Source organism: Cannabis sativa, chromosome 9 (genome assembly GCF_029168945.1).
Source record: "Cannabis sativa cultivar Pink pepper isolate KNU-18-1 chromosome 9, ASM2916894v1, whole genome shotgun sequence".
In the NCBI taxonomy this organism is placed as follows: Eukaryota; Viridiplantae; Streptophyta; class Magnoliopsida; order Rosales; family Cannabaceae; genus Cannabis; species Cannabis sativa.
Window position 1 is genome coordinate 10460280 of NC_083609.1, and position 10028 is coordinate 10470307.

At 28.5% G+C, this 10028-nt stretch overlaps 1 long non-coding RNA gene across 1 annotated transcript; it reads left to right on the top strand.

Annotated features, from left to right (window-relative positions):
- The first annotated feature begins 2083 nt into the window (after window positions 1–2083).
- LOC115722963 (uncharacterized) lies at window positions 2084–3182 on the top strand. Its single transcript, XR_004012874.2, has 2 exons — window positions 2084–2612; window positions 2813–3182. It is a non-coding gene; the product is annotated as an uncharacterized LOC115722963 (long non-coding RNA).
- Window positions 3183–10028: the final 6846 nt, after the last annotated feature.

Sequence of the window (10028 nt, forward strand, 5' to 3'; positions counted from 1 at the left end):
TCTCATTACTTTTATCTTTAAGTGTGATACATTAAACTCAAAACAGCATCTAAAAATTGATCTAGAATGAGAATAAATTAGTAATATTCATTTACTTCTATTTTAGAAACCTAATGTATGCCTGAGAGTCTGAATACGACTTTGCATTGTATTTATTTTAGGAATGTTAAGTAGTATCAGAATAACTTAAGTTAAGACCACTTTATACAAAGTGATGAAGTATCTTTCTTGAGATACATTAAATATTACTTTCATGCATATTTTATTGAAATGAATTGATATTCTAGAAATATAGTTAACCACTTACATTCCAACTTCACTATTATATTGATTCAAGCAAATTACTTAAGATTACCAGTAAGTTGTATCGTGGAGAACTTATTATTTCTATCAAAAAAGTCAAATTTATTTATTGTTTTGAAGATAAATCTCGTATAGTGTACTGTAGAGTTTCATATTAGGCCTAGAGTTCAGAATTATATTTTAGGCCATTAAAAAAAATTTGAGATAAATTCAACTATAATATTTATGGCGAAGAACTATAAGAGTACTGGTCGAAACTATCATATCGACATTAAGTATTATTTAGTCGTAAAGAGGTGTCATATAAGTGGTCATTAAGCACGCAAACTGAATTGGGTGATCGCATATCCTTGACTAAAGGCATGCCGCAATACAAATTCAAGGATCGTAAAGTAAATATGGGATTCAGTTACCCCATATGTAGTTTTTATTTGTACAACTAAAATTATTCAATGAAACTCTAATTTTGATGTTTTTTTATATTTATGTACACCTTAATTTTATCTAAGAAAATGATCATAAGAGAACCAAAACAAACATAAGGTTTATGGTGTATTCACTTAAGTATATTGCCACATTAAGTACATTGTTATATAATAAATATATCGTAATACGTGAAAGATAATACTCGACATATAATAAAGACTTATCGCTATAATTTATATATTTATTATATAATGAGAAACGTTGAGTTTTAAGTGGTAAATTAATTTAAATATTAAACTAAGTGGGAGAATATTAGAATAATTTTTATATGGTAGCAAAACAAATATTTGATATTATTTATAAAATATAATTAATTATTTACTAATTAATTAGAATATTTTAATTATGGTCAAATTTAATTATCAAATATTTCAGTTACCATATTTAATTTTTAAAATTAATTGTCAAAATATTCAGATAATTAATTGTGGCAGAAACCTTGATAGAAGGTTTCACCTATATAAATATAGAGTCTCGATCCTCGAGCTCACTACTCATTCTGTGAAACATAGTAAATCCACCTAAAGAGAGTAGAGAAAGCTTTGAAACCCAATTACCCACACTAATCAGTTTTCTTTTCTTTCGCAGATCCAAAACTAGTGTGGGATTGAAGTTCAAAGAATCAATAGCTAAAGGTATTTTGATCCTATAATTATATTATGTTTATTTATATTTATTTAATATGTTTTATCTATTCATATAAAATTTATAACAGTTTCATATTTTAGCTTAGGTAGCTCTTGTTCTTTTTGGCACAAATGAGTGCTTTGTAGTAGTTATCCACCGGGAGTAAGAGTAATATTCAAGTTTTGTACACATCCAAACTCTTGAGATTGGCAATTGATTGATAAATTGTATATCAAAATCATTGTGTAAAAGATATGAAATAATACCACTATAATGTATAAAAACCTTTACATTTCACCAACACTTTCAATCCATTCTCTGTGATCAATCTTTGTCTCTAATATCAAAAGTCTTGTCCTTTTCTTTGGTCACATGTATCTTCATTAGGAAAATTTAAAATTTCCCTATTCAGAACATTAATTTTAATTGAAACCCAAGATTTAAAAATAAAAACCCAATAGGGCCCATACAAGTGGCATGATACCCAAGATTCATGAGCCCATGACTGGTCTAATTCTACAAACACACTTCTAAGGCAACCAAAATTGAAGCATAGGACAAGTGGCCATATAGTTATCAGATCCTTGTAGGAGACTCCTAAAATAAAGGGCTTGAGTTTACTTAATAGACAAAGGGGTATCTCAAAATGGGATAAAAGACAAAAAAATTAATAACCCTCACAAAGTTCAAGTACATAGATAGTAAAAATAACCCTACAATTTGGCTTGAGTCATAAGGAATTCAATATGAAGTAAGGGCATGTTTGGAAGTGTGAGAAGCACAGCTGATTGGTGGAATGGCTCCTTGTGTTATAAGATTAAAATGGGAAAGATTTGAAAAAGACACCACACCAAGAGAAAAAATGTAATAAACATGATTGGCCACCAAAGACTAAAAAATTTGTAAAAAAAAAAATGCCCCTACTAAAATAGTGACCTTATAACTTCACCCTTTGTGTAAGCAAAATAAAACACCTCAATACAAACAAAACCCATTATTTTTTTAATTCTTCTTCTCATTCTTCTTGTATTATTATTATTATTAATAATAATATTAGTATCTTCTTCTTCTTCTATTTTCCATAGCACATTCACCTACATGAGAGCCACATCCATTTGTCCAAATGGGGTGGCTCCAATCCCTCTTCTCTCCATTGAGGAAGCTCTGGTTTCGTCTCCACTCTGCTCCAAAGAAAAGTAATAATAGTTATTTTTTATAGTATATGCAATGTTATTATATATGCTAGTTTCAAACTTATTTCCATCTTCTTTCTTCAATGTTGTTCTTCATTCATTCTAAAACCAATTTTACAGATAAATAATTTGTCTACATTTTCTTCTTCTTCCTTTTTCTAACATTACATTCCTTGTCATATAATAAACTTTTGATGATTTAGGAAGAGGGATTTATATTCTATACGAAGATGTGAAGTCGTGCCCCTATGAAGATGTTCATGTTTTATGGTCGATACTAGTGGAATCACATGCTCTGCCGACGAAAGCTTGAAGCCTTCAAATGCAGAGATTCTCTGGCCATCCATCATGTACATACATTTATTTATATATCTCTTATTATATATAAATATATACGTAAAAATATTATATAATATATAAAAAGGTTTTTGTGCTTATTTTTTCAATGACTACTTCTCTTTGAGTTCTCTTGTGATTGTTAGTGAGGTTTGTTTTTTAATCTTACACTTTCACATGATCAAATGTTGAGATGAAACTTCAGTTACCAAAAGCAAAGAAGAAAGGCATTATACATTTGGTTTTAATTATATTAAAAATATAGCTTCTTATTTGTTGTTCTGTCTATTTTTAGCTGTTGTGCTGGCTTTTTATGCCATTTGACTTAGTGAATGAGACTTGTGTGTGGGTCTCATTCTTTTTAGCAAATTAACCGATCTCATCTTTGTATATATGTTCCTACTTTTTTAAGAAACAGAAAAACTCAATTTAAATCCATCAAAACAAACAAATATGAACTCTTATCATTTTGTAAGTATATATTTTAGTGATTTAATTTGATGAGTGTTGACTAAATGGGGATTTAAGAAATTTTTTATTTTACTAATATTTGGTAAATGTGATTAATAATCTACACTTGAAGAGTTGAAGATGTGTAACCATATAGTGAGAGTGAGAGAGATGGAGAAAAATGTTGAAATAGACATGTGAATGGTAGAGAATGGATAGGACAACCTACATGACTATCATGCCTTGAATATATTTTATTTAAATTTGGCTCTATAATAATAAATTAGTAATGATGACGTGGCCTGTTGTGAGTATTTTAGAGTTTGGTTGTCCAAAAGAAATGGAGGTGTGATTAAACAAATTAGAATTTCATGGGTAACAATCATGTCCACATTAATTAGGCAAATACAAATGAGTGGAACTTAATTAACATACTCCAACCAATATATATACATTCTATATAAAATTTGTTAATGTAAGTATTTTTTAATTTTTATTTAACTTTAACACAATACACTATTACTTAATAGGATGTTCTTTATTAATTTTATAATATTATCATATATATTTAAAAATAAAAATTATATCGATATTTTATATAAATAAATTTTAACTTTACTATATATTTAAAAAAAATTATGTAGATATTTTATATAAAGAAATTTTAACTTAAATTTAAAATACTTAAAATATTGTAGATAATTTTAATTTTATTGGTTTAACTTTGAATTAATACAAAAAGAAAAATTATGTGTATATGTTATATAATTAAAAAAAAACAATGTAAATGTAAAATATAGATATTTTAATCATATTTTTAATTTATTAGTTTATGTTTGAATTAAAATAAGAGACAATTTCGCTCAATTAGACACACAACGATTTACAATATCTCACTTAAATTTGTTTGTACATATAAAATATGTATATATATGATCACATCTAAATAGCACACAAATATAACCGCAATAACTAAAAAAATTCTCAAAGATCAAATCTCAAATTTCATTTCAAAAATTGATAAAAATTACATTACCTAATTAACAAAAATTAAGCATACATGTATTGCACTTAACATCACCTAATTAAACTTAATTAAAAAGAAAACTAATTATATGTGCATTGCATATAACATCAACCTAGTATGTACATATGAAAGAATTAGAAAGATTATGTGGCAATTTATAAGAGTATTTTTTTGCCTATTCCTTGCTTTCTCTATTTTTTTTTAATGTATTTAATATTTTTATTAATTTTTATCATCACTATTTTATGTAATTAATAATTTTAAATATCTTTAAATAAAAATTACAATTAAAACTTTTAAGAAAATGCTTTTTATATGAAGTACTTTTTATATGAAATTTTTTTTTTAGTTTTTTAATATTTGACAAATTAAAAAAATGCAAAAAATGGGTTTCGCATTCATTAAAAAAATTACAACTAGTTGGGCATGATTAAGTTCTTCAATCATTTACATAAAAATAAATAAATAATACTTACTTTGGGATAAACTGAAGTGAAAAAATAGTGATCTATATATAACCTAGATCTATATCACCATAATAGTTTCTAAACCATGTGGGACTTTATAAAAATAACTCTCATATTCTAAAAATATAAAGAAAAATATATTAAAAAAAAATGTGAAAAAAGACAAAATGTAAAGAAAATTTATATCATGTCATCTCAACTTTTTTTAGGCTCTCCTTTATATATTGTTTTAAATATATTTAAATAAATATTATAATAAAAAACTTTTAAGAAAATACTTTTTATATAAAATACTTGACAAATAATAAAAAATGCAAAATTGTATTTTACATTTATTTTTTTAAATGAAAATTACAGCTAATTAGGCATAACTAAAAATTTCAATCACTCACATAAAAATAAATAAATAGTACTAATTTTATGATAAACTAAAGTAAAAAAAATTATTGATCTATATATAACCTAAAAGTATATGACCACAATAGTTTCTAAACCATGTGAGACTTTTTAAAAATAACTCTAATATTTTAAAGATATAAATATATGTATATAAAAAGAAAAAAAAAAATTAAAAAAGATTTATAGCATGTCACCTCAACTTTGTTTGGGATCTCCATATACAAGATTAAGTTTATCAATTGTTTACATGGAAATAAATAATACTAACTTTAGGGCAAATCAACCTAAAGATAGTAATCTATATTATATAAAAGTAAATTTTCTATACAATAGTTTCTAAACTAATTGAGACATTTTGAAAATAGCTCTCATCATAGGAAAAAAAAAATTATTTTTGGGCTATTATTTTGAAAAAAAAAATGTAGCATTTTTAAAAATTAGTAAAAAAAAATATGTATTTTTAAAAGGGATTTTTTTGGATCCCTAGGGTAGATGGGCCCTAGGCACAGGCCTAACCTGCCTCTGTCCAAGGCTGGGCCTGACTCTCGTATTACTTAAAGTATAAAAAATAGATAAAAAAATTAAAAAAAAAAAAACTCATATAAGATGTCACCTCATTTTCTTTGTACTTTTCTTTGTATCTTTATATATTAAAAGTATCTATCTAACGGCAATTCTTTTAATGATGTTGTTTTGTTTCTTCCGTTAACTTTAACAGAATATTCCCAATTAATTTATACTATTTTTCTAACAAAAATTTATTCAAAAAAAAATACACATTCCGTTAACATAACATTATTTTATTAAAATAAAACACACATTACGTTAACATCCCAAAAATAACCAATTATGCTAAAAATTAAGAGAAGAGAATGAAACAAATTATTAGACTTATTAGTTAAAAGACAAAGATAAAAGGGTGAACTGCACACTGCTCTGTTGTTGCATCTCGTTATTCTCTCCCTGCCTTCGATTATCCAGCAGCCTTGCCCATAAAGAGCGAAGGTGGCAGTAAAAGGCTGAGGGTCGGGTAAGTTTGAGATATATATACTCTCTCTTTGAATGTATTTACTGCCCATGGAGCGAGAGGAATATTCGTGACATTGGTTGATTTAGGAAGAAAGAGGGAAGGAAGTGGCGAATCTTGTTCAGACGCTAAATTCTAAATTTCATTCAAATTTAAATTTCCCGTCTTCTATTTCCGTCAACTGTGATGTAACTCATTCAAGTAAGAGGAAAAAAAACAAGGAGGAATTTGTTTGTAATTGTGTAGATGATTTATGCTTTTGATTTTATTATTAAATTCTGAATTTTTGATATTTGGGTTGGAGCAGGAAATTTAAGTGCTGCATTTGATAAACATGTGGAGACATATGTGTTGGAAATTATTTTACCAGGATCTTAGATCTACTCACAAGTATGTTTATTAACATCCTAAATATGAACTTTCTAAAACGATGAAATAAACACATATAAAGTTTAAGAAACCTTACATTGGGTGCAGCGGAATATAATGACTCCTTCCGTTCAGATATCTAGCCCTTGATTCCTTTCTGTAGCAGAGCATTATCAATATCTGAACCTGGATCTCTTTATCTGAATCCTTGATGCTGAATCTCCTTTGCTGATGATCTTTCTTCACGATCTTCCTCACTATGATTGAGGTATCACTTAATGTGTGTGGGCACTACTCATACACTAAGGATTTCGAAATATTGAAGAAGAAGAGAGAGAGTGTGGTCAACTAAAGATAGGGAGAGAGAAGGCTCAGTTTTTCTGATTCAGAAAGTCTGAAGAAAAGTCTTATTTTTTTGAAGCCTTCACTATCTATTTATAGCATTCCACTAGGGTTAGATTTGAATTATATGGCATTAAAATAATGAAAAAATCAACTTAAAATAGCTACAAAGGTGGCCAGCCATACACTAATGGATTGGGCCTTGCTTTTTGCAATTTTGCAATTTTAACACCTTTTGTATCTGATTTTCTCAAAAATGCCAATTTCCTAATTCAATCATTTAAATGCCAATTCTAACTATTTAATAACTATAAATAATTATTAAATAATATTGTCATTTATCATATTTATTAATTGAACCATACAAAGTATCATAATTAACAAATATGCCCCTATAAACTCTTTCTTTACAATTTCGCCCTTACTTAGTGAAAAATTCACAAATAGACATAGTCTAATTTGAGAATTATAATTGATTAATCAAAACCAATTACATGAGTCTTACAAGCAATATTATCTCAACTAGTGGGGGGACCATGGGTCTATATAACCGAGCTTCCAATAAGTAGATCAAGAATTTAGCACTAAAATTCACTAACTTATTAATTCTTCGTTGAATCCACGCATAGAACTTAGAATTGCACTCTCAGTATATAGAATGCTCTATATGTTCCACCATATAGACACATCATTAGTTATCCATTGTTATAATCCTAATGTGATCAATGATCCTCTATATGAATGATCTACACTGTAAAGGGATTAGATTACCGTTACACCCTACAATGTATTTTATCCTTAAAACACTTGACCCCGTATAAATGATATTTCAGCTTATGTGAAATGAGTACTCCACCATTTATGTTCGTTTGGTCAAGCTCGAAGGAGATCATCCTTTGCTTACTATTCGCCAGATAGAAGCTATAGATTCCATGTTTATGATAGTGCTCCCACTCAATTGCACTACCGTGTTCCCAAAATGTACGTATCACCCTGACCTAAAAGTAGGCTTAACTAACAAATCAAAGAACACGAATAGCCTTTCAAGATTGAGCCTAATCATAAAAGGATTAAGAACATTTGATCTAGGATCAACTTGGCGATATTGACTTGAATAGATATTACGGTAAGTTTAATAAATCTAAGTCAAAGTTCAATATCGGTCCCTTCCGATGCATACTCCATGCATCCAACCTGAGCTTTACTTTAACCAATGTTCTGGAAAGAACATAGTATTTCTCCAAATACAAGTAAACTCTTGTTGTAGATTATCATATCAGTAAAACCCTGTGTCTGATAAATCTAGGAAACTTTATTCACATAGTCATGTTTACTTTCCAATGTGTTGACGACACAATAAACAGGATCAAGTATGTGAAAAGGGTTTCAGATGAATTTATACATTATGTACATATAATCATGAAATAAATCATGTGAACCATGCAACATTAAATGTTATTTACGATCTATATTAATAAGTAAATCCGATTATATTGAAATGAGTTTTATTTAGGGCATAAAACCCAACAAACTCCCACTTGCACTAATATAAAACAAAAAGTGTGTTTCAAATAATCTCAACACCTTGATATACAAATCAAGTGTAGTAGTAGTAAACTCCTCGTAATAGGATCTGAAAGGTTGAATTAACCACAACCTTTTCTCCACTATTACTCTTCCTTTAATCACAAAATCATTGATAATGTGAAATTCCTCTCTATATGTCTACTCTCTTGGGATACTGGATTCTATATCTTTGGCAACTACTTTTGGTTAATCAGGAAATTAACACTAGTAGTTTAAGGCAATTTGGAATGATGCCAAAAATGTATAGAACTTTCCTTAGGCTGAATAAGTACCTTTCTGCAACCTTAACATCCGGTCCTTCGGTAGACCTAGAGAATTCGGATAGGTTTTTACACTTCTCCAAAATCACTATTCCACCCCAGCAGTAACCACCATCTTATCGAAAGATTTACTAGCACAAAGGCAAATTTCGAAATCTGATATGGTGTAGTCTAAGAGTTTTAAACACACCCTTATAGACTAACATATAGTTCCTCTTCTTAATCTTAAGATTTACTTGATTGTCTTCCAATGTTCTTCTCCTGGATTAATCTGATACCTACTCATTACTCCCACTCAACAGCAGGTGTCTGGTCTAAGGCATACAAAAGCATATCTAAGACCTCTCACTGTTGATATAAGAAATTCTTTCATGGCTTTATCTTTTCTGGAATAGTTAAGACTTTTCCTTAGATAAATAAAATCTATACCTAAGAAGTTGTGAAGCTTCTATAGATTGCCATTAGAAAGAAAATGCTTGACAAAGATCTTACTAAAGTAAATTGCTTGCATTAGAGTAAGTAATTACCAGGTATACCGCAAGCCATAGGTTTAGATAAACTCAAACCTATAATACTAGGAACAGGAAGTTTGTTAAGTCCATTGAATAGACTTATAAACGAAAATTTCCTTTTATGTCCTTGTAATAGAAAACTTTAGGTTACTCCATGTGAATGGATTAAACCATAGTTCTATTGGCTTTCTTCTTAGTTTCTTATCTTGACAATCCATTACTTGTTTAAACTCACAATGGATTTTAATCACTAGTGTCTCCCAAGTCATAAGAAGGTGAGTTCCTAGAAACTCTCCCACTACGACAAGGTACCGTGAATTATGTCTAAGAAAATGGTATTAACCTCTTTGGTTGTGACAAGACAACAGAGGCAGTGGGATCATCATATGTTATATAAGATGATAGAACACTTTTGGAATCAAGAAAAATATCTCCTTTATTTGCTACTTGTTTTCAGACTTAGTCATTTTCTTAGAAAAGTAGTATTTGTTTGATCAAACACTTTCTTATCTATTGACAATGGGATGGTCCACCCCTAATCACTTAGAATAGCTAAGAAACCATGGTTAACAGTTCTAGCTTTTCTTAAGATTTTGATTAGGTCATCCATGAATCTAGTAATGATTTACATTAAGTAGCCAAC